A 27409-nucleotide genomic window follows, 5' to 3' on the forward strand; every position below is an offset into this window, starting at 1 on the left:
AAATAAAATAATTAAATAACTTTTAAACCAACGACAGAATGTGCTCATATTTTACAGAGATATTTAAACGTAAGAGAACAATCTGAAAATTTTATGTTTTTGGTAATGTTCTGAGATGTGACATACATCATGCATTGAACGCGTTAAAATAATTCATGCAAAGCGTTAATTCTTTTAATCGTGCTTGTATTTATCGAGACAAAAGTCAAAATTGTTTAATATTCTTTTTTCAAAATTCGGTGGCTGCAAAACCATCTATCTGCACATTTTTAGGTACGTGAAAGAGTATATACTTAAATATATTTGGGAATATATTGAGAGCGAAAGGGTTAAGTATCTCCCACAGGTAATCGGCGTGATATCGTGATTCGTGTATTGCCAGTGCATCGTGCGGCTCTTCTCTTTTTTTTGCCCTTAGCAGGGGCCACGATGCGTGGGCGGAAGGGATCCGGCCAGACGGGGTCATCGGCCATTCCTTGCGTTTCGCCCTTCTCACGCGCAGATACGCGTCTTCGTGGCCGCGAGTCTACATCGCGTGCAAATTAATCCTAATAAACTTTTCAAAACTAAAAAAGCAAACCGAAATTTATTATTACGTTGTAAAATATATGAAGGAAATATACACAGGGATACATAGATAGAGATACAAGATTCAAAACTCTTTTATGTCTCTCCTCTTAAATATTATTTTTTATAATATATACACTTACGTAAAGCAGGAAATAGTATAAAGCTATAATCATAAGATATAAAATGTCAAAAATCAAGTTTCTCCTACAAAAATAACTTTGGCTCTGTAAACAGAACTCTTCGTCTCTACAAAAATAACATTACATCATAGACAATGTAGATCTATTTTTCTCTCAAAATTTTGTTTATCAAAAAAAAAAAGTAGTTAAACCATCTAGCTTTACGACTATTTATCGTCATTATTTTATTGCCCTTTGGAGAATAGCGGTTATCGTTCTATGTATCAGTTTTAAACGGATCTAAGAGTTGAACTAGCACTAGGATTCAACCTACATCGCTCACATAAAGAGTGGCTTCTACGAGATGACATGTAATCTACGGGCCACGAAGGGTTCCGACGAGAGGTTAAAGGCGGGTCGCTTCTCGAATACCGCGAGAATTATTGTCGGTGAAGCGGTTTAATTTTCAAACGCGTTTGCGGTCGTTTCAGTGCGAGCTGTAATTTCCGTGCCGCGCCATCCGCCATACGCCATCGTGGGTGGCGTGACGCGAAATCGGCGGTATACCGAGGCGGTAACGGTAGCGATAAAAATATGCCGCGTGTCCCGATGCTTTACGATTATTGTTACGCGCAGTCGGCAGTCGCGACTAGAGTCGGAAATTTTTGAAGCCCGAGGGCGAAAGGTTTATCGCGACTGTTTCATGTTGTATCGTGACAATCGCACAGTTACCATGATATGAAAAATAAATGACTAAACGAGGTTCATAAATAAAGTCCCGTGATAAATCCAATAACCAGACGACAAACGTTTTCTACCTTTAACGAAGCCATTCCTAATAGTAAAAATTTCTCTCTGTCGCGTCGTAAATAACAACTCAGCGTTGAGTTTAATTAAAGTTGTTTTGAATTGATCGAAACACGAAATTTGTGCGATACCAATTAGTTGTTCATTAAAAAATAAATGCGAGAATATTAACAACGTTATTTCTGACAAGTATACTTAATCTTCTAGATCACTGAAATATTAGCTTAATATTATTTATATATTAAGAGAGAATCTTTCGCTTTCTCTAGTTCTTGATAATGTTGTTCTTGATGATGTTTGTGCTGGTCCTATTAAAAAATCGTCGTTCTTTTTCATCGAATTCAGACATTCTTAGTACGCGATAGTGACTGATGGTACATTTCTCTTGGTTTAGTACAACTTGCTGAACTCATAACACCACAAAGCTCTTTCAAAAAAATATGTATAAAAAGAAACATGCGCGTCAAAACCCATGATGTCGAGTATAATTTAGTCGAGCGTCGAGTCGATTCAATAAACAGGATGAACAAGACGTTCGATGAACCCGACGATGACGTGCATCCTTCGGAGGAGGATGCAGGCGCTGCGGGACGGCAGAAGAAGAAATGGTCGAGAGATGGAAAGGTAGAATGAAAAAAGACACGTGGAGAAGAAGGGAGGCGGTGAGAGCGGGAGGAGGACAGGGTCGAGAGGCGGCGACGGCGGTCGGGGTAAACCGGCGCGGAAAAAACTCGGAGTAATTTACAACAATCGTAAACGTAAGCACAGGCGCAGCCGGCTTGATTCATAGTGATTGCCTAACGGAACCAGCGCGAAAATTTACTCGCACGCTACTCGTCGCTGACACCCAACATACTCCCGTCGAAAAATGACATCTGCATTCGGCCACCGTCACTGGCTTGCTCGCCCATCAGTCACAACAATAATTTATCCGCGCAGATTCACTCTGTCTTGAGTTCAGTCTCAAGAAATTATCTCTATATAAAATTAGAATCTACGTTAAACCACTTTGATAGACGCTAACAAGGGAGGGCCGAGTAGCGTACACACGGATTTCGTCTAACTTTAAAAATGTTTTAGTACTTATCCCTCCATTAATTCATGAGCAAATGGCGCGACAATATTCAATATTAGCGAGAAATTTTCTCGTGCGTCTTTTCTATATCTTTTGTAAATTTTTACGGAATGTGCATTTAATAATCCTATTTTGTAACTCTTAACGACTGTAACAATATCATTACGGTTGTTAAGAATCACAGAATAGGATTATAAGTGAACGATGAGGTGACGCATGTAATAGAAAAATTATCTTATGACATTATTTTAACGCATATTTTAAAGCATACGAATAATATCGATTCGTAATTTAATTAAAAATTGCAAAACTTTCGATGCAAATTTCTCGCGGAAACTTGAATATTACGTTGCGTCACTTGCCCATAAATTAGTGGGGAGTAAGTAAGTTTAAAACATGTAAAGTTAGGCGAAATTCGTGTGTACACTACTCGGCCTTTCTCTTGTAAGTATTGTGAAACTCTAGAGGGAAGCGAATTGTCGAAGATTTCCTTGGTGTGACTCGGAATATTAATCTTGGCACCGTTTCTTCGACATTTAATTTCACCTTTGCGAATCGTCGATCCAAGATCTCCAAGTGGAACCTGATTCGATTGAAATTATATCGGTTTCGATCCAATTTAATCATTTCCGATTTATAAATGAGAAAGTCATGGTAACAGGTAATATTTCTGTTACACTGTCTCGTCCGACATACGTACGTGTCCGAGGCACGCGCGTGGGTGCACGTGGACACGTATTTGCCCGCGTGTCCACATGCACCGGCTGCGATCGTCGCACGTAACGAAGGGCTCGCGTTCGCGCGATGGCAATTATCTCGAGGCGAATTCGCAATTAAACGAGACGATATAATTTATCGGTGGACCAGTTGCTCTCGTGAAAAGGAGGTTGCAGACAGTGGGCTTTTAGAGGTGGGGACGGATAGAGGGATGGGTCCAGCCGACGTGGCGCGGGCCCCCTCCGTGCGTTAATTTATTAATCAAACCTGTTCCAGGACACCTTCCACTCGCCGGGAGTGGCCCGTACGCGCTCGCCATGTAATTGATAATAAATATAACGCGGGTCGTTTTACTTACTGGCGTCGGCTGCTCGTCGTCGACAACGTCGAGGCGGAGAACACGGCCACGGCGATACACACCTGGTGTGTGACGGTGCATCCGTGCGATGCACACGACTGAAAGGGATTTAAAGCCGTGCTCCGATACGTCTGCTGCGTAAATAGCCGTGTCGTCGTGCGTAATCATCTGGATATATGAACTCCACTAGAATAAACTACGCGAGCGGAGGCATAAATCTCTCTCTCTCTCTCTCTCTCTCTCTCTCTCTCTCTCTCCACTCATTGCTCGGTTCGTCGTGCATCACCGTATCTGCCGCGACTTGTATTTGTATTTGGATTAGGCGTGGGAAATTAAACTTTCTACATATACACACGCGAGAAAGGATTACGCGCGATGCAGAAAAATGCCGATGCACCCTATCGCGAGCGTGCGAATTGATGTGATGTCGTGCTGGATTAACACGTCGAATGGTTCGATCCGTTTGCTATATTGAACGCTGGTGGAAATGTTGCGTACAGAATATCCCATAAATTTTTATAAAATTGGCGATTTTTATACGATACAAAATTTTCAAATTTTTATTTTATTTTCGATACTAATTATCTTAACAGTCAAATTTTATGGCTTATAAATCTTTCGTGAAAGCGAATTAAAGGTTAACTCATAAACAATATACGTGTCTGTTTTGCGAATCTGCATTCTTCAACTATATTTTTCGGCACGAAAGTTTCAAGTTTGAGGGGAATATCAACGAGAAGATTTTGACGAAGATCCGCATTTTCCAAAGCTCATCTCACGCTTATCCGTACGATAACTTTCGAACGTGCCTCGATATCCGACCTCCAAATCGCGGCTTTACCTCAAACTGCCTACGTGCTCGCGTCGATCGTCTATTTCCAAAAGCCTCTTCTGGTTTGAGTTTCGCAAAGAACTTTTCATATATTCTGTGTGTAGTTGTTTCTTTCTATTACTGCCTAACGCAATTGTAATAAATCACGGTGTTTAAGTCCGGTCGTTCTCCTCGCGCTTTTCTGGAATCAGCAGTTCCGTGAAACGGTGAGGATGCCCTCGTCAAATAGATCGCCCCCTCCCCATGAAATTCGCGTTTGCGCTCGTGTGGAAACGTATTTCGCGATCGTTTCGATTTTTCTCGGTTTGTTGACGGCCGCAGCGAAAAAAAGCCGGATGGCCCGTCCAGTGAATTATAGCCGCTCGGAAGGGGCCTGGGAGCACCATTAAATGTGACGTCGTATAATAACCGCATTAATATTGTAACGAGCGTCGATGCTCTCGCCCCGATCCAACGTACATCGTATATCGAGGTACATACATCACCCCGTTTCTCTTTTCTTTGGCCGTACTCTTCGCTCTTCGTTTCTCTCTTGCGAGTTGGAGGAAAAGGGATGACGAAATCCATGGGACAGAGCGAGAGGGAGAGCTTCCTGATTTGGATGCGGGTTGCAGGCGCCGATGACCTCGGATCGCCACCCTGGGGGGTCTTGAGGATCCTACTATCCTCGCGGTTCGTTCAAGAGTGTATAAGAGAATGGACATCGGCGCCGAGAGGGAAGAGCGAGGGATTTTGAAATATCGCATGGAATATGTAAACGGCAGGCGAGAAGGATTTTTCGATTTGCGATGGGACCACCGAGTTCTTTCCGGTGATATATACATGGCGCCCTGGATTCTTTCTTCTCTTGAATCTTGTCGGGTGTCCGGATCCCCTTCGAGGTTTATCATTTAAATTATACACGATTAATTCATGCGCGCACGTGTACAAATATCAAGTTGGAAATTTTGAGAGATTGCACTTTCATGGCCCGTTTTATAAAGTAAAGTAGAGAAAGCGACACATTTTCTCTATCATCGTGCTCAATATTTTTGTTAATGATAAAGATCATTAAGAAAAAGATAATGCTTAATCTACATGTCGTATAAATTAGCAATTTTGTGACATGTCATTTTTTTATCAACACATATACTATTTATACTTTCATTTTTACGAAAGTTAAATACACAATTGGGTTGAGATACACAAGTTTCTGTTCCTGTAGTGTGGCTAATATAGTAAATATTTAAGGATTAAGAGAGAGATAGTAAATGTGCATTACTTCACTTTCTTTCCATATGATGTTTTTTCAATTACATGTATTCATTTATGTATATTTCTTTAAAAGTGTCATTTTCAAAATTCGAACACCACCAATTTTTTACTTGTACACTAAAAAAAATGCATGTAATTTTACATGGAAATTACATGTATATGACTGGAAAATCATCTAAATTACATAAATATGCTTGGAAATTTACTGGAAATTGTAAATTTCCAACCATATTTAGGCAATTTTCCAATCATGAACATGTAATTTCCATGTAAAATTACATACATTTTTTTCAGTGTATCACTTTTCTATTGACGCGACGATATTTTAATTCTACTTTTGCAGTGACTACGATAACTATGATTATAATATTTCGGAGTTTCGACTGTAGGAAGAACTCATAATAAATGTTATAGTCATTATATTAATAAAAAAAATCAGCGTGTAACATCCCAGATATTCGTTGCAATGAACGGGGATAGAAAAAATCCGCGATTTCGGCTTCGATCCATTAAGCCTTAACTGGGGAGCCGAATAAATCACAAAGGGTGGCCGGTGAGCGGATCGACGCGCGTCGCTTCGTCGGGATAAGGGGGAGGAAGCGTACAGTACAGGAGAGGAAAGTCGGGTACACACGTCGAAGATGAGCGCGGATACATCATGGTGTACGAGGGTTTGAGCGGGGGCGCCGGTCGAAACCCAGGGGTCGAATCCGTGGAATATTTATGGCGACCGTGCGGCTCCTATTTTTATTTGGTACGAGAAATCGCGCTTGCGGAGAGCTCGCGGGAAACCCGAAAATATACCCCCGTTATTTCGCTTTATCTCCGACCTATCCGGACTTCTTCCCTTCCCCGTCTTTTCATCCGGCCCTTTTTATTCAGCTCGTCGTCCTCTGTCACGTGTTTTCGCACGTCCCTACGTACAGTTTCATCTCACTCTCAGTCTCTTTTCGCGCTGGATTGACGGTAGCGCGTCTTTTACCGTGAGAAGGTCCCTTTTATCTTCGTGCCGAGGATCTACCAAGTCTTTGAACGTCACCAGAGAGACATGCTAATGCTCGTTGGCGCGATGAAATCCTGGGCGGTAGTGGAATTCCGGATTTCAATAAAAGCGATAGCCGTCCCCTTTGCGATTCTTTTGTTTACCGTCTAACTTACATATGGATGCAGAAAATACGGTTTATACGTATGTTCAATGCTCCATGCGGTAAGTTACATTTGAGATCATTCCGTGAATCGGAAAACGCGAAAATGTTATGTCGTAATAATCTGCTAAATACGATTTGTCTGTAAATTTGATGGCAAATTTAAATAACAGTACCTCAAAGAAATCAATAAATAAACCACAGTACTTAGCCGGCATTCACCCGACATTCGAACCATTCACCATTCTTCTGCTCAAATCCGAGTCAGCAATTAATTTTAAGCTCGAATTCACAATAAGCCAGGTTGACGCGCATTCCATAGTCATGATAATTGTGAAAAGAGAGGAGAGAGAAAGAGGGAGAGAGAGAGAGAGAAGGTGGGAGAGATGGGGACAGAATCCGGGAGAAGCTCTCAGGTTTCCGTTCCAACCGGAGCTGCGTTGCCTATTGTTGCGACATAATGCATCATTATGGCAGCTTATTCGCTGCAAGAGATGGTCCTTCGACTCCAGAGGGGCGAGAGAAGGAAGGGAATATTCGCATTAAGAGCCAGATTAGCGGACTTCCATGGCTAGCGTTAGGTTAGTTAAAGGGGGTACTTTTCAAGGGGATTTCCTTGTCCACGAAATAGCGAGGGTAGTTGAACTTCGGTAGGAGAGTATCGATGATTCTGCGGGTGGTTTAACGATATACATGCGAGTCCATTTTTTCCCCTTGCGGATCGATTCCCTTCACATTACCTTAATTTGTTGTTTTGCTTTGTGAATTCGTAACTTATTCGTAACTTATTGTTGTATATATACATGTATCTATTCTCTCTTACTACTAGCAATTCAAAAATAGTATCGAAACATTTTATGTATAGTTCGAGAGAAGAAAATTCTTGTATCTCAAATTTATTCGATACCTTACACATCACTGAATTCAATAAGAAAAATAATATAATGTAGAAAATCGATACTTATACTATAAAGCAAGTGATATGATAATATTGGTTGAGATAATATTTATTTAATGTCTACTACAGCGTTCAAATTATTTCGTTTTATTTTCCACCATAGCTTTTTATAGGATTATTAACTTATACATTTAAATTCGATGTAATTAATAATTATAATTAGAGCTATATGATTCTAATTGTATTGAGAACTGCATCAACCTTTTTAATTAGATTTTGAAAATTAGAAGATAGGGAGTTACAATTTTAACGAAAGGCAAGGTTTTTTGGACCAAATGTGCGTTCGGAGGAAATCTTTTTGCGAGATCCGTTTCGAAGGGTCATGTAAAGGAAGAGGAGAAGGGCGGTGGAAAAGGCTTGGGTGGCAGGGTGCCCATTAAAAGTTCCTAAGGGTCAATTTCCAGTCAAATACACTCGAACGGTACCTCGTCGGGGTGGTTGGGTGGTTTCAGGCCGCGAAATCGATATTAAAGCCGACCATGTCTATGAAGGAAAATATCGAAATATCTTATTCAGAGGAAAATATGTCTTACTGGAAAACCATATTCACGATATTTTATTAAGTATTTATACCAATAAAAATTCCATTCTGAATGGTCAATTTTCTTACACGCGCAAAATATTCTTTAGGTTTAAATACAGAAAAAAAGAGTATGAAAAAAGAAAATATATAATTATGATCTAATGTTGTCCAAAACTGGTTTGAAGAATTTCCTTTAAAATGCTAAATTTGTGCAGAAAAATAGGTAACACAAAATTTTGCGAAATACTCTTTCTTATAATGATAGTCAGGAGGACTTAACCGGCCAAATTTGCAAAAAATTATAGATGTCTTCCATAGTGTTATAAATATAAAAATTGGATAAAGTGATATATCTACCTGGTTCGTGCTCCTCGCGTAACAAAGGGTTAAGACCGAAAACATGATCGTGGGCGTCGAGGCAGGGAATTAACGATGGGCCGACGTCGGCGTCAGGAGCATTGGCACTTTTGCGGTGTGCGTAGGCGAGTGTATGTGTGCGAAAGACCGAAGTCGACGCAAGAGAGCAGAATGAGAAAGAGAGACAGAGAGGAAGACAAGGACGACTAGGAGAAGGCAAAGAAGGTTGCCGGGAGGTCGTGGAGCCGTGAAGGGGTGCGATTCTCGCTCGAGAGCGACGTACGAACCCCTCAGGTTCAACGTACAGATAGAGAGGTCGAGGGAGCTGCTGCGAGCATCGCGACGTCGAACGTCGTCAACGCTATCGACTCCTCAGGGTCGATGCACGGCACTCAACCTGACCTAGGCGTTGTACGCATATTCGAAACTCCTCGCGTGTTGCTGCAATTGGTATTTTATTGCAAGGATCACATGTATTTAAATTATGTTTTAGCGGTCAACTTTCTTCGATTCCTTTATTGTGTTTTCGGTCTATTTATCATGAATGGGATTTTCAGAAAATGTATGCTTATACGTGATTGTAGAAAATCCAGCAGTGTATTTGTTGAAAATTATTAAGCATTAATCGTTGCAGGAGTCTCATGATCTTTTCTTTATTACAGATGACGGATTTTATGGTCGGATATTTTAAATTATATAGTATTATATGTAGAAAAAATTAATACAATGACTTTTTCATCTGGAAAGATTTTTAATTTTTCTTGTAGTTATGATCTAATTATATTATTTAATATGACATTGCCAGTTTATGCAAATATTTCATTTATATTTATAAATTTGTTCAAAAAAATTTTCGTAAATTGTTTTTAAAATTTGTTTTGTATTATCCGTAGCAGTTAATTTATTTACTGTGCTTTATTATGGCACCAAAAGAGACCGCGCATATTTAATGTATCCGAGTGCATTGAAAAGCGCGACGAAAATCTCATGACAGTATTTTAATGCGTATTTAAATGCGTCAGAGAACCAAATAATAAACGATAAAAACGCTTGCATGTGGCAACGTTATTCGTTACTTTTATCTTTTCATAACGGGGTGAATCAGAGCTACTCGTTAATCCTCATTGTTTCGCGAGCGTTCAGCCCCCGTTCGAACGATCAATTTGTAATCGAATATATCCACTGTGTGCGACGAAAATGCAACGCGGTGCGGAATCCGTAATTGCGAGCGTTAAATTTCACAGCGTGTATGCGGTGCGACGGTATGATCGTGGCCAGTCAAGCCGGAAATCCAATTTCGGGGAAAAGAGATTGCACCGCGAGCATCGATAGTAAATTGCCCGATAGGACGCGCGAAAAGCAGATGCTATTGTGGTGACATCGAAATTTAATATTAAAGCTGTATTAATTTTTATAAAATATCTTGATACAAAATCTGCAATTGATTCCACCGTCGATCAGATTACGATAACAGTTAGAAAGACTTTAAATTAATGATAACCTTTCACGGTTTTCGTGCGCGAAGGATGAGTGCCAAAGAAACTAATTGGCAGTATTGGCGAGCACACTAGCAAGCAAGTCGAAAGTTCTTCCGGTGAGATTTACCGCGAACGGATATAGTTTCTCGATGGTTGATCAGTTGGTGATATTAGAGACACATCTTTTCCATTAGAACATGTCAAGCCGTACGAGAGAGCGTCAATCTCTGCGTAAATTAGTCCTTCTCAGAGTCTCCGTTCCCTTTGGTCCTTGACTAGTACCGGATTCGCTTGATTTTGATCTCTCCCTTTCTTTTACGAACGACCGAGATCACTCTCCGTCGAACTCACCCACTTCGACATTCGTCACTAGTCACACTCCGTCGACGATATTATTTAACGCGTCGTAAAGATCGATATACGGGCATTATTGAAAATATCAGGTATAAATTAAAAAGGACGATGCTTCGATACTGAAATATTGACATAGTTAGTCTATATTAAAACTATTTGAAGTATTATACACTGTTAAATCTATAGTGTCAAATTTAACTTAACGTGAAAACAATAGTTAGCTATAGTTAATACTATACAGTGTCAATTTGACACTATATAGTCTCCAATTGACACGATATAGTGTCAAATTTAACATGTAATATTTAGTAGCGACTCACGTTAGGTTAAATTTGGCACTATAGATTTAACAGTGTACAAGGTGGATGTTAAGAGATAATTTCTCATATAAAGTCAAAACGAAAACTTTATATGATCATAAGTCTAAAATAGCTTAATTTTAAAGAGACAGGGTATAAAAGTTGAAGGAAAAATTTCGTTTCTTCCAAAACTTTCGGAAATTACTCGAATTATTTTGATAAAACTTTGTATATGTTTAAAGTTTTATCAAAATAATTCGAGTGGTTTTCGAAATTTTTAGAAAAAAAAATGAAATTTTTCCCTTAATTTTGACACCTTATGTCTTTAAAACTAAGCCCGTTTCGGACATACAGACATATGAAGGTTTCGTCTTAAATTTGTGTAAAGATTTGAAAAATCATCCCGAATCACTCCTTAAATCTCAGAGTATTTAATATTCATCCTGTATATTTGAAATATTTTAATGAAACAAATTCAAGTCTCAATTTAAGGAAACTTAAATTCTGTCGTACCGTGTATGTCATTAAAAGAGTATAAAGTCGAAGTTTATGAAATCAAGCAATCTCAGATATCCCAAGATTCTCCGAAGATCATAGCAACCAATTTGCAAGCGTCTCGGGTCTTAAAGTTTCTCAGATACGCTAGTCAATGAACGTCGTTTTACGATCAATCCATCGAGTATTCGTGGATTACAGCGAACCGCCGCCGCTGTCAGAGAATCCACCGAGGGAGGCGAGTAGAAATGGAGATGTAAAAGAGGTATATCGGCAAGATGGAAAACAAGGTGCAGAGACAAGGGCGAGGGTGGGAGGGATGCGGTTTTACCAGAAGTACTCCGAGAGTCTCTTACTAGTCGGGAAGCGGCAAAAGATGAAAGATATCCGAGATTGACCTAGCCATTCCACTGCAAGCTTGCTCGGATATGGGTTTATATTGCTCTTTCGCTTTTATAGCGTTCGACTATAAACTCACCCGAGACGGGCTTTTCGTCGGGCGCCGTGCGTTCACGCTGTGTATTTTAAAAAGTCTCGTGCGCGCTTGGAGCTATCGACCGTTATCTTGGGGCGGAAATGCATCGACAGATCATGATTCTGGGGGTTTCAGACTACCGAGAAATTGTAAATGCATGTAGGTAGTTAAATATTTGTATTTATGATTTTAGAGTTATCGTAACTATGTTCTGGGCAAGGAGTGATTACACCGACGTTTACTGTAACGGTACGACAGAGATAAAACCTAAATACTTTGAATAATACCCCACTTTGAATGATAATATCTGAACATAGTCTGAATAAGTTTTGAAAGAAGCCATAAAAGGTAAAATACTAAAAATTTAAATAATTCAAAAGAATATAGTTGAAAATGATGTTTTGAGGAGAAGACGTTACTTTTATTTGCTTCGATAGAATGATTAGAATATAAAACGAACTCTTCTGCCTTTATATTCTTCACACACAGTTTAATAACAAATAAATTTACAACTGTTAGATACATATAACATGGCAAAAATAGCCAGCTAACCAGAAACTCTAATATAGATAATGCGGTAGAGAAAACAAGAAACCAGTATCTGCAAAGTTACGCCTATACAAAACAAAAATGAGTACATGAATGTATTAATACGATTGAACGGTAAATGATATATCTGTATATAATTAAACAGAAAAAGTATTATGATAAAAGAGATGAAAGAGAAAACTGATTAGTCCACAGAAAAATAAGTTGATACGAAGTCAGCGTTCTCGCCTGGTTATGCTAGTTTTACATTTTGTAGTTTATATCAACAGATCGATCCGTAAATGATTATCAGAATTTCATTAATATAATTACATTGGGAAATGCCACAATAAATAAGTAATTATATTCGCGACCGATGTTTCGCGAATAGTCGATTTTCTTCCAAGTATTCACTCGGCGCAGACGGCGTTTTTCGAAAGGTTCGTGAAAGACGAGAATAGCTCTTGAATAGAATCACAAGAACGATGAACGTGTGCGTCCTCGTGTCACAGAAGACATCAAAGGTGCTCGTCTCGTCTACGAGAAGATAATCGTTCGCGCGTCACACCGCCTTACGTTTCCTCGTAACAGGATACGGCTCTATCGCGGGTAGCCTTCCGTAAAATCGTCCCAGCGATATTCCTCCCATATCCCTCAGGTACACTACGCTTAGATCGTTTCCTCCCCCTTTCACACCGTAAAGGGGGGAGGGTTTATTATTACACCGTGGCGGCGATAAAAGCGAACGGACAATAATAGCGAGAGCTGCGTGTGAGAGGGAAGATGCCCATCACGGAAGTTCGTGTTTTACGCTTGAATGTGAGCGCAAAAAGCGCTGGTGATTTTTTGATAACACGGTACGCCACCGAGCTACGGTCGTTACGGGAAAGAGATGTAGGTTGACCGATATGACGCCAAAATTCGTTATAGCGATGGGAATTAGAGTTAATAGATTATATCTACTTTGATAATTACAATGATCTATCAAAAAATGTCTCAAGGGTGAATATGAAGGAAAAGTCACGAATGACTTAATTCGTTGATATTAACTTCATAATTTAAAATAAGACATAAAAAAAGAATATTAAAGTAGAGAAGCACAAAGAGAAATGCGAATTTTACAATATAAAGATCTAAAAACAACAACTAAAGAACATTAATCAACTATAATGGATTGTGTGTGCGCTTATATAGGTACTTTATTGAGAGTTATTGGATTCGCCGTAACATCAATATTGTTCAATAAGGAACATATAATGTAGCGGTGCTGTGGCGGAACAGTTAAGAATTTGTATAATAGAGTACGAAAGAAAGGAAACGAAAATTGAGGTTGGAGGGGAAAAAAGAGGAAACGAATAAGGAAAGAAGAGGATGGAAAAGAGATGCAATCGAGAAGGACTTACAGCGAGTTCTATATCACGAGCGATGCACTTGACAGGGAACAGAGGGGAGCAAATGCGCTATTATCGGGTGCATAAAGCGTGCCAGACCGGTTATGCGTATTTACGCACGTTTCCTTAGCGCTCGGTGAGGCCAAGGAGGTAGCGGGGAACGGACAAATTCGCTCATGAATTACCGAGACAATACACTCGCACGCAAAGCCACCATGAGGCGAGACACAATATTACTCCCGTAACGACTTTCTCTAACCCTTTACCAGTTACGACGCGAGTACTTATGCTTGTAATAGCACTCACTCATATATACGGAGTATCCCAAGGTTCACATGTTTTTTGTTCATTATAAATTTTTCGATAATCAATCATTTCCTCAAGATAATTTAATCGGTGTTTCTTCATACTTCCTGTTTTTTTTTTACTCTTTTACATTTTTGGCATTAAGACTTCTGTTCATTTATCACTACTCTCTCAAATTGTGACATCAGAAGCGAGAAGACATATAAAAACTCTTGCAAATTACATTTGAATAGAAATATTTTTCAATAAAATAATATCTGGAGTCGATGGACTTATAAAATAAAACCGAAAACTTGTTTCAGAAAGAAATTAAATACTTATTTCTACATGTATCTTATTAATTTGACAGTTTGTGATAACTGTGAATATAGCTTATCTCATTTTTGGTTATAAATAGAGAAATAAATTATGGACATAATTCATTTCCAAATACATATTTATTCGTCAATTAACGAATAAATAAAAAGGGAGTTTTTGGTTGATATATTTTATCAGTCAGTCCTATCGATTGTAATTTTTATTGAAAGTTGTTTTATTAAAACTTTAATATTTCCATATTGATATATTTTACAAGAATTTTTATTGTGTCTTTTCTCTCTTCTGACATCACAATTTGAGGTTGTAGTGAGTGAACAGGAGGATTTAAAATAAGAATCCGTGAAAGAATTACGAGTGATGCTTGTAGATATGAATATGTTTGTAGGATATTTGAATAATTCGATTTAATAGGATCCTAAAAGTCAAAATAATTTCGCTACGAATGGATTGAATCATCGCACGTTTAAAATTAGTAGTCGAGCGAGGTGAAAGGCCTCGAGATTTTTTTTTGCATTGAAGTGGGTGTTAATGAAATGATATGCTGGCTAATGAAGCAGATGCGTATTAATACCGAATTAGCATGCCGCGCTGACGAGGTAGAAAAAAGAAGAAAAGGAAAAAACCGATCAGTAATGTCGCTTTCGTGTGCAAGGCAAACCGGAACCTGAGTGCGTACATCTAGCTTTACGCGCCGCGACTTCTAAGTGTCGCGGCGATCATTAAAATTCATCGAAAGGACGACAGAACCGACACGTCGTTGCGCAAGATTTAAGATAGGCGATTAAGAGAACGATGGTCAAGGTGCTCTCGGAACGGTGAGCAGCCTTGTACTATCGATATAAAGCGGTCGGCAAAAAGGAGAGGAAAAAATTGCATAATCCGCTCGCGGACAGCGCTCCTAGATTGCAAAGCGTATTTGTTTTGCAAATTAACGAGGTACAAGCCCACTGTTCACTAGACTTACACATGTGGGAGTTCATTGAAAGACATGGTTCGTAGGTGGATTGTGACAAGGCGTGTGATGTTGCTCGATCACCTTGCTTTTTACATATGTATTATTCTTTATATTCTTTTTCATCAAAAGGAGACTTTTATGCTTGTCATATCCTATATGGTATGGTTCTTGTAATCTATTCAATTATTTTTATGCTTCGATTTTTTTACGATGTTTTAGTCTTATCTCCTCCCTAAAACTGTTAAAGTGAATCGTCACTCTGAAGAATGAAATCTCACTCTTAAAGATTAAAAATTGAGCCACTTTTTTCAGATTGGTTCAATTTTCACTCTTTAGAATAAGATTTCACTCCAACGAATTTTGAGAATCTGTATAGTGTAACTTTTTTTTTTCAATTTAATATTTTCATATAACTTCTAATTTTTAATCCAAAGGGCAGTTTTATTTTTCACATTAAATATCTTACTGGATTTTAAATAAAAAAATTCTCGTAGATTTTTTAGTTAAGTTTTACAGGAGAAGTCACGTAGTGGCGCTGAAATGGTGTCATATTTTAAGATAAGGAATACAATGAAAGTAATGAATTATAACAAATCTTATTTCAGGAAAAGCTGTAAGATTTTAAATATAAACCCCCCCGTCCGTTGAAAGTTAAAGTAAATTGTACAGAGAGCTTTTTTCCCCGAAGATTTTCGAGTAAAGATTGTCCCTTCCTTCATCTCTTCAATGGAAAAGTCCTGTTGCCATCGCGGCGTCCTTCATCAACGTTCAGGGAAAAGCTCCCTAGCGGTGCGTAACGGTGAACCAGCGGTGGCCAACAGCGTTGTTTCCTCTGTTGTATGCAAATGCAACCGGATGGCGTCAGCGCGTGCCGCGCATTAACAACGCCGGTTGACCTTGCGCGATCGATTCGAGATTCCCCAAGGCTCGCTCACTCGCTCGTGCGAATCTCCCAATGCAAATGCAACGAAGCGGTGACGAAAAAAGATATAACGCTGATCGCTTTATTTTTCCCACGGAAATTGAATTGACGCGAGATGCAGAGCGAAAGGCAAAGCGTACTTCCGGCGACGTGATAGCGTCGCCCCGGCGACGTCGAGAAGGCGAGACGCGGAAATATACGTATTTTGGTAGAACCGTCTCCGTAACCATCTTCATTCATTTCTGAAAATTCTCTCGCTCGCCTTTCCGCCGCTTTTCTCTCTGTTTTGTAAACCGAGCGAATAATCGTCGAACGGTATCGAAAGTACTTCAGGACGTTTTCTTGCAGATACGCTTTCAGATCCACTCGTAGCGAGACGAAAGAAAATCCCGCGATTTGAATTCATCCGATATATACTAGAGATACTCGGCGTGTTTCTTTGGCGAATAAAATGTGAGCCATTCGAATTGAAAGCGTATCCTGTAAGGAAATGAAACGAGAAGCATTAAATATCTATCAAAAGAGATTAAAACTTCTGCAGATGAGGTTTAAATTTCAATGCTATATAAATATGCAAAACTTAGATTTTATTATTCAGTAATAGATGTGTTACTAGATGATATCTTTTTCGAAAACGACAATTCGGGACAATTGATGTTATATGTATGTTTTTCTGGATATGTGCCATTGAAAGTTAAATTTATCAAGACACTCGTAGTCATATGCTACGCTCCATCGAATGTATAAAACTTGTTAGTCGCAAATAAATGCAGAGACGATTCTGTTCAGATGATCTGGAGAAAATACTGCAGTCACGGACGATTTGTTCCGCTCTTGAGAAAGTTATTTGAAAACGCCATAATATCGGATATTCGAGAAGTCTTGTTAAAACGCGAATATATCGCTTACTTTGTAGATATGTATAGGATATATATATATGTGTAGTCTTTTATATCTCTTTTGTGAGAAAGTATAGAATCTGTATATATATTATTTTTATATCCGTTCAACAATGGAATTTTTATTTGGGAGGAAGAGAATATTAATTATAAAGTTGTTTTTTCGGTTGATAAAAGATGCGCTTATTGTTAGTGGAAAAATATTCATACTAAAAAATAACACATTTTAAAAATAAAATCATTCAAAACACACACACATTGTTCAAAAAGAAAGCTACGCGAAATACAGGATGTTCCATACGGTAGTACGATCGGGAAGGAGGTGATTCTACATGAAAAAATATGTTAAAAATATAAAATACAATTTTTCATACGAGGCTTTGTTTTTAGAAAAATCAACTTTAAATATTCGTCGAGTATACATGTGTTTCAACTTATAACAGTTATAACGCACCTTATTATAATATTATAGATTACTATATCCCTTTTATTGCCTTGAGGAATACACAATAAAATAGGATATTTGCGTACGATAAATTTTATTATTTAAATTGTGAAAAATGTTGCCCGAAAACAAAGTTTCATATAAAAAAATTTTATTCTACATTTTTTATTTATTTTTTTTTATGCAGAATCATCTTCTCAATCGTACCATTATTTATGGAACACTCGGTATATTCCCACATATCTAGTAACGGGTTACGATTAAAGCAGCGTCACTTTAGGAAGAATTGATTGTTGATTCTCGAATAAGTCGCAGTACAGAAAGAAAAGGATCGGTGGTTGATGCTCTTTTGCTTGAATTTTTTCGACGACCGCAGAAGATATCACATTGATTTCTAGAAGCTGGACCCTCCGTCGGCCAGGAACGATCTTTAGCTCTCCCGGTCTCCGCCCACAGAAATCCCAGGAAAATTCTGCTCGTTCGCCATCCTCCCTCCCTCCTATCTTCTCGTTCGAAAGCTCTTCCTAACACCGACCAGTTGAGCTCTAATTGCGTTTCCCGCCTAGCTCGGTCCCTCGGTCCTTCCGCTACAATCATTCCTCTTCAAGCTTTCGAACCGGAGCCTTTTGTATACACACGTGCGCGTGCGCGTGCACATACGTACGTACACGCGCGCGATGTCGCTCGCAATCCCGGAATTCCTTGCTGAGGGGATGTTGCGACAGGATCCGCTCGATCGGACGCGTCCAATACACCCCTACGCTGAAAGCAATGGTCCGCAACTGGATTTTCTCTCGGAGGTAATTCAAGGATCCGAATTGCGAAAGAGAGAGAGAGAGAGAGGGGGGAAAGCTGTCGATTCAAATATACGATGGCGTATGAGATTTAGCGATTTCCATGAAGAGGATAAAACGCGAAAACGTTTAACCCATTAGCTGCCACCGTTCACGTTCGAGAATCGCGTTAAAAGCGGCAATAAACTTCGTCCTTGGTCTCTGAGCGACCATAAGCCTGTCAAGATAAACTGACTGTCGGTGTTGCAAGAATACTGTGGCACATTATACAATTTATCGTTATCAATGCCTGAACGAGTACGGCGATCATTTATTTCTGTACCTCTGCGTTTCTCAGAAATTGTGTACATGACAGTTTATGTACGGAGAGCGAAAAAAAAGTACACTTTTGCTTGCACAGCATATTTTATGCTGTCGTGGCAAATTTCGCCGGTTGTTATATCGACAGGAAGAAGATTGATTAAAAAATGTTAATTTTATTTGCTGGAAATATAATTCTGCTGAATCTACAATTTATTTCCCAAGAAGAACAGATTGATTCTTATTCCGGGTAAGCTTTCATATAAAATCTGCAGTAATCGCGTTGGTTCTGCTGCGGCAGCAGTACTTCTTCTTCAGATTAAAATGGAATTAGCAAATATTTGTACGCGTGGCATACAAGTCGATGATTGGTAATCTTTGGCTCTCTTGATTCTAGAGCAAATCTTTTTAATTTTCAATTCTTTTTAATGGGGTTAAGACCGCTTTTTAATCAGTGACTTCTCTCGAGCGTGGACGTGCGGAATCAATCTCGAAATCGCTGAGTCTCGATCTTTCTCGCAACGGGGAGAAACCGCAGTGAGCGAACGGGACGATTGCGCCCCAACTTCCTGTCCCCCCTTTTTTTATACGCTTTTTCCTTCGCACCTATCGATCTCGTCTTTCTCGCTCGCGAGTCTTTACGCCCCGCCAATCCCGTTCGTGTTTCCGATCTTCTCACCCTCTTTGCGAACGCGGCAAGAACCGCGGGCTTCGCTCGGAATTGCTACCCCCGTCTCTAAGACCACCCTACGAACTCGACATACAGATCTCCTTAATTGATTTAAGAAATAAATCACTCGGCTGAGTGTCGGGCGAGCGGACAAACCGTACGTGCGTTCGATTTGTTCTTGCTCCCGCTTCCGCTTTTCTTTTCCAGAGACAAATCGCACCCCGGTGTAAGCGTTTTACAGAATAAATTAGTATTAGTAGAGAGCTGCCGCCCTTTTTATCTTTCTTTATGGTTGCACATTGATTAAGTTGGTCTTCTCGTGTTACGACTGTAACAAGATAACGAATTCACACATGCAGGATAAAGCGGACAAACGCGCGTTCTCCATAACTTTAATTCTGTTATTAACCATGAAGTCAGGTTCAACATTTTTTATTGAATTAATCTGCTTATTATGAATGAATTAATCTGCTTTATTATGTTAAATTATTTGTTAATCCTTTAATAGTAAGCTGGGATTGGGTGCGACCCACGACTTCATCTATTTCATATCGCGCATACGTTGTTTAATAGATAAACATGTATGTTTCATGTTATAATAAACTTCTTTTACACATTTTGTACATTGATTAGATGAAAAATGAATAAAACCGCGTTAGGTCGGATCCAATTCTATTTTCCTGGATGAAAATCTACCTTATCATTAAATAGAAGGTTCAATTTCTGCAAAGTAAAAAACATTTTTGTTAAAACCGATCCTTGTTAAAATAGGTATTCTGAATTTTTAACATATCCATGTGTTAATTTAACATAATGTAATTATGCTATTTGAATATGTTGTGTTAAATTTATATTCAACATTTCTCAATGTTAAGATAATACAATTTATGAAAAAGTGAACAAATAACATAAAAAGGATATATTTTAAAACATAAATTCTATAACATAAATTAATAATCAGAACGTTAAGATGTTGAACTATTGTAAATTCATTTAAATGAATTAATTTCAGAAATTATAATTGCGTGCCGATATGGTTGTCGGACTTTCAACGTAAAAAATTACGTAAGAAAACATTGTTAAATCCCAATGAACAAAACCAGGCCTGTGTTATGTTTACAATATGACAATTAAATACTAAATTTTACGTCGAAAATGCGGGAATTGAAACTCAAGAAAAAATGGACAAACTAATCCGCGAATCGTTCAACCGCAGCGCTATTTCCTGTTAATTAATACTTCACAAGAGATTCAGAAATGGCTATTAAAGTAGGCCCGATTCCGGTTATCCGGCTACTTCGCTTCGGGATGATCCGGCGACCGCGCTATCTCGTTCCGTCTCCGGCGACCAGTTTACTTGTTATGAAAGTTTAAATTAATTTCGAGGTAATTTCCGTGCGGTAATGGCGAGCGCCGCGCGCGATGGAAGCCGCAGGAGGTCCTCGGTCTTCTAGAAGGCGGCCCGTTGCTGCCTCCGTCTTATCGCTGGAAAAACAATCGAGTCCGTTCCTCGGTCCCTATATCACGTTCCTGTCAACTGCCTGGTGCGGGAAGCCAGGAAATATAGCCCTCGCGGTCCGATTCATACCCGTAGAAACTTTTCTGCGGCACCTGCGTCTCCGGGGGCTGATCAAGTTCGATGTCTCGCGGAGTTACGAGTCGCACCTGCCGCGCATCCCGATGTTGCGATTTCACTGGCGATAACTAGGGATCGGATTACTCGAATAATTTAATATGCGTCCGTGTGAGATGTCTGGAGAAGACTCTGAGAATATGAAATGAAGTAGAAATGAAAGAGATCTCAAGCTGTTATTTTGACAAGTACTTTCAAACAAATTATTAATACGTATAATTGGCGATAGAAAAAAAGTGGGCAATTAAAGTTAAAAATTAAAGTTATAAAGTTATAGTCGTTAATAACAAGGTATTTTTAAAAAAATATTATAATTTTAAAAACGTACTATCGGATTTATTTAGGGTTGTTGCCTTTAATGCCAATTAATTTTTATCTTAATTTTAGCTGACCTATTTCAAAGTAATAAAGTGTTCGTGAATTGAATTAAGAAAAAATGTTTTTAAATATACTTCCATTAAAATCAAGTCTCAAGGGATTAATATATTACAAACTCAATAAATATTAATAAATATTAACATTTAGAAATAAAAATTAATAAATATTAATTATTATTAGTTTACATTTTTTATACTATATCATATATTATATGTATATTTGAGAATCGTCTCGCCTGAACGAGATTCAAATGGAAATTATGAAAAAATTGGAGTATTCCGTTATTCACGACGACTGTCATGTTCTTCTATGCGGTGAGGCACGATATCGATTACAAAACTTAGAAAGCAACGTGTCCATTACTGATGGTGTAGTAAATCGGGAAGCAATCTCGTATTTTAAATTCTTTCCACAGCGAGAATAATCGAACTCGTACTTTCGATGGAAACGAGCGTCCTCGTGCAGCTCCAGCAGGCATAATAAATATTATTTCAGAGGGGCATGCCAGTAAGTTATATCTAAGTATGACCGCGAGAGTAAGGTCGATTTCACACGGGCCATAAACTGGTATACTATAAATCTTTTTTACGAAAGTTAGATCAGTGATTCTTAAACTTTAATTTTAATAGATAATTCCGTGACTTTCACAATCCATTTTACTCAGAATTCTGTTAAAAAAATAACGTAAAAAATGTGCTGCCAAATTTTAATAATAAAAAATTAACATAAATCAAATAAACAATTATTATCAATAGATAATGCAATTAACTAATTATAATACAATTTAAAAACTCGTAGAGTATCGTGTTCCCTTCAAAACATTTAAAAAGGTATTATGATTTTGTATTTTTATAATATATCACAAATAGATCTATTCAGTTATTGTCGTTGAACTCACTGATAAATCCATTTTGATAAAACTGTTCTGTTCGTGTGAATCCGGCATAACTGTCGATTCAGTTTTGCCGCGACCTCAAGTTGAAATTGTTCGGTACAAGAACTGGAGGAGAGCTGTCGCAACGAGCGGACGTGTCCGAGGTGTGTGCGAAGAACGAGATATTGAGTGGTATCGTTTCCACGTAATAGGCAATACGTTATTGAGGCTCGGCCTCGAAATCAAACTCCTATTCCCATGTTAATGTGGATTATCGAGCAGCCCCGTTCGCGGTTAGCACAAATGCTAAAGTTCGTGGAACACACCACCGCGTGGCCGTGTCGTGAGACCTGCGGGCATCGTTGCACTTTTGCGATCGGCCAATCAATCGATTGGCCGACCGATCGGCCGTTTCGTCACGCAGATCGATCTCGGTGATCGATCTGACATTATTACATGTGTCATCGACTTTTGTCGCGCCGCGATACACCGAGGACTTTCTATCTGCTCCGCTCACTACGGATGGAAAAGTGTGCGTTTGTAATTCGATGTAAGAAAAAAAGAATTAATTTTCCATAAAATATACCTTTTCTGTTTTTTATGAGATTCATAAAAATATATTGTTCAAATCTTGTAATTAGATATAAGAAAGAAAAGTTGAATTTCTATAAATGAAAAAATTCATCTTTTCTTTTATTATATTCATATACGACGTTAATATTAACCTCGTATAAAAATCTAGTTTCATAGTTAACGAAATACTAGCAAAAAAATGATTAGATTAATTATACTAGCTGTAATCAATATTAGGTACACGAAGAGAATTTTCTTTTAAAATTTACTCTGAAAATATGGTAGTTGTGGTACAATACAATATTTTAAAGATTTTTACCATGCACTTCAGTAAAATTGATCCAACTTACTTTATACTTCATTGTATACTTTATTAATGAGAGAGATTTACATTAAAATTCTTCGAAATACAATGTTGTCCCACGATTGTCATATTTTCAGGGTAAATTCTAAGAAAAAATTCTCCGTGTATGTTTTCTGTGCCATTATCACATCTTTTTCACATTGCACGATTCTCCATCTCGATTATCATGAGAACGCGCTGTAACTATCCGTTATCCATCTCTCGACCATTGTCATCCCTAAAAAACCTTCCAGGAGCGAGGTAATTGTGGTCTTCGTGCGGGTGAAACGAGAATTGACGCGACATCCGGGCGACGAGATGGCACGTTGGTGGAATAGAAATGGCGAAATAAAACGAGCCGCGAGAGATCAAGGTCACCGGCAGCAAACGGAGCCAATTAGCTAGCCATAGACTCGATTAGCTCGCCGGCGGAAGCTCCGGACTGGCAAAACTACACGTATAACGGGTCGAAGGATATACAGGCACCATAAGTACTATACTTAAGCGGATAACCGAGTGCTCGTGTCCATTAACGTCTCTACTGCCGGTCGCTGATACTTTCCGAGATACTTTTCCGCCTTTTCCTCTCCCGCTTGCCTTGCACGTGATCCGTGCGCGAGGCGAGTGGAGAAATAGATAGAAAGACGAAGAAGAAGAAAGAGAGAGAGGCTCGCTACGAATTCATCCTAGATTGTAACGGTATTCGCTTCTGTTGAATATGCACCGCCTACACGCCCGATTTTTTTGCACCGGCGAACTTCGACCTGACACCGTACGGTAGCACTGTAAGCTCCGTACAACGGTTCCAAGAACGGTGAATAAATTTCTCATAAATAAGTTCGCGTTAGAATCTTTTCATATCCACACGCAAAGAAATAGACAAGCAAATATCCATTCTCAATTTCATTCTCGCGTTATACCTACTCTTTTGTGGAAATATTGGAAAATGTTATTGGGTTGAGTTATTTCGTTACAGTCTCTTTTCAGATGGCCGCACTGAGTACATGTCGCTTAAAGATTAAGAACAAGTCGGCTAGGAAAGTTCATAGCAACCGTAATATCTTCCTGTAAAAAGAAATAATCGTACAAGTGGCTGTAGAGGATAATAACTTTCAATTAATTGAGATAGGTGTTTAGACAAACTCGTAGAATAATTGCTACCGGTTTCGTTGGATACCTACTGTCGGCATGCAACACGATGGTACTCGATTTACAGCTTCACCGTTTACTCTTACTACTTGTCGGAGCTAGTTTTCCGCGTAAGTAAAAGCATCGATAAACACGTAAGGCAGCTTTCATTGGATACACCAGGGAATGGTCTCTCTTTCTCTCTCTCTTTCCAGTAGAATAACGCATATAGTACGGGAATCGTAATCCTGCTCGTGAGGATTCCGCAAGAAGTCCGTGCCCTCGCGGCTCGAGGATCATGGCTTTGTCCGGCGAATAATGGTAGAGCAAACGGGAGGCGTTCGTCGGAATTAAAACGTGAGCCTGCGGATGTTCGGTAGTCCCGAGTGAAGAGGGCTGCTGTACAAAGAATTCCTCTTTCTTTTCTCCCCTTCGTTCTTTACAACTATCCCTTGCCGAGAAAATCCGCAGAGAATCTCTTGGAGTTGTACACACATGTGACGATATATGACAATATCAGATGAAGAGAAAATACAGATCAAACAATTTAAATCTTTAGTTAAAGACTAACGCTGCTGTAAATCGACTCTTAGACGATCAATATTATTGCACAATATTTGATACGGCACAATATTATCTATCATCTGGAGGCTACATTGAGTCTCCAGACTGTTTGTTTTAAATTGTTTAATAGAGGTTTCTTTTAAATCGTTCAAAATAATTGTATAATAATATTAAACGTCTATAAGGGGCCGCATTATATAGTGCTTCGTTATTATTCATCTTTTTTTTCTTGTTATTTTTCTTGCGAAAATAGGAGATATTTCTGTGTAAACATCTTTAATCTTAGCGGAACATATATTAGGATCTGTGATGAATTGTTTAGAGTGCGATTAAATAATTGAAGGGAACTTCAATCAAGAATATCTACTATCATTAGTCATAAATGTATCACGTAACTTATCGAGAAGGATAATTCTAGAAAGGCAAACAACTATCACAAAAATAATGTAGGGCGCGCTGGGGAAGAAAAGCTGAAACGTTCTTTATCAGAAGTAAGTCGAAGCAACTCCTGACTTCGTTTGTCTTAATCTAAGAATACATAGCGCGGCAAGAAAGAACGAATCCGCGGGCAGTGATCGTTAACTATCCTTAGCATCAAATCTTCTCCATTTCCATTAGAAGGAAGCCTTGCCTCTCTCCTTTCCCCGCGAACGAGAAACGGGCTAATCTCTCGAGGGGTTAAGCGATCGCTTATAGCGATTTTCCTAACCCTCTTTGCGAGATCCCTCGCAGTCTAACACCCTTTCCGTCTCTCCTCCCTGTCCCCCTTACTGGCAACGTGCGAGTCCGTGAGAGCGACGATCTATCACCATCATCCGAGATTGAGACTTTGCGCTTTCGACGAAAACAAAGTGCCGTGTCGTACGCCATATTGCCGGCTGCTTTATATTCGCCGATCCTTCGTGAGCAACGAAAGCGAACTATTGGTCTACGTCGTAACGCGTCACGTGCGTGCGTCATTACGCCTCCTCTTTCACTAGGGAAACGGCGCGACGCCGTCCTCGCGAACATGTTGAAAGTCATCGGTTCCCCTTGCATACGATATCGAAACGCTCGTCGAAATATTGCGATACGCCGGAAACACTAATGCACGCGAAATACAAGGTGTATGGAATATCCATCGGATATTTTTTCAGATATTCGCAGATTTTGCGGATGTATAGCTTAGAATTTGTTCCAAGACCGGTATTCAGTTCCGTTTTTTATTTAAAGATCATTTTAAATAATATATCTTAACATCGTAGCAAACAAGCTGACGTTAGTTAATTAGTCGTCATTTTGATGTTAAAGATATCATTTTTACATCAAAATGACGATAAATAACGTCAACTTGTTTGTTGGAATGCTAATATAATTCTATGATTGACTTGACATCTTAGCCAGTTCCTGATAAATATTTATGCAATTTTCTTAAACATTCATTCAATTACTATCTGTAGTATTACTGGGTTCCCGTTAGTTGTAACAATATTGTGTAAAAAATGGATAAGAATTTGATAAAAATTTTATTCAGTAGCTGAAGCAGTTTTTCTGATAAAAATATGTGCAACTTGCTTAGACACCTGTTCAGTTATTGTCTATGGTATTGATAGATTATTATCATAGTTAAAATATTGCATCTATTTGTTATATTTTGTTCAGTAAATGGGTTCAAATTTTGCGCATCTTTTGTGCGCAGTAATTGCAGGCAAAGCGTTATATCTTAATTGAGATCCTAAGAAGTTTTATTATATTTCTCAGGTAATTAAACAAAGTTAATATACTATCCAGTAACTGCTAAAAAATGTATGAAATTTCTACCTCTAGGATTAATTTTTTACAAGTATACAAAAATTATTAAGTATATCACAATATACTTTAATATCTTTAGAAAATATTTGTAAGGTTGCGTATTAAAAAAATTGTATATAAATGTTATAGTATTAGAATTAGTCAAGAAATGCATAAAACACAAATATCCCTTATGTATAATAAGAGTTAAGATTACCCTTAAGATGGTCTTAAATACATATAAAAATTGACGATATGAATACTGGTCCAAGATTAATATATAATTGCAAGATTCAAGTGACAGCCATCTTTATTGAGTTTATATTCAATGTCATGATTAAAGAGAAATGTCATGTTATCGAAGTACCCTATATGCTGATGTGAAGGGCGAAGGGATTCGTCGTAAAAAATGATCGCGATTTCGATTTAGCAGTCTCGCTTGTACGTGCCCAATATGCTAACATAGGGATTATGATATGAAAATACAATAACAAACGGTAAAAAATAGAAGCGATAAATAATATCTTGTGTTTCAAATTTCATTCACAGCATTAACTTTTTATATTGAAGTGTCAACAGCCTCGAAATAATATTTTTGTAAATGCTTTCAAGATAATCCTTGGATATAAGATATAAATAGGTATCACATTCGCGCTGTTATAAATTTAAACGCTAACAAAATTAGTGCACGCGCAACACGGGGAACCTGCCCATTGCCGGTCAATTAATTCAGGAAGCTGCTTTTAATCGTTAACCGGGCCGACAAGGGAGCATTCCCGGTCGAGGAAGCGCACGAGCAAGG

At 38.6% G+C, this 27409-nt stretch overlaps 1 protein-coding gene across 1 annotated transcript in view; it reads right to left on the reverse strand.

The window, feature by feature from the left end:
• Nucleotides 1-27409, reverse strand: part of LOC108729354 (MAP/microtubule affinity-regulating kinase 3) — a 271024-nt gene that overhangs the window by 11316 nt on the left and 232299 nt on the right. The gene's annotated exons all lie outside the window — the stretch shown is intronic.

The sequence above is a fragment of the Mycetomoellerius zeteki genome, unplaced genomic scaffold (genome assembly GCF_001594055.1).
Source record: "Mycetomoellerius zeteki isolate Tzet28-1 unplaced genomic scaffold, Tzet1.0 scaffold73, whole genome shotgun sequence".
Classification (NCBI taxonomy): Eukaryota; Metazoa; Arthropoda; class Insecta; order Hymenoptera; family Formicidae; genus Mycetomoellerius; species Mycetomoellerius zeteki.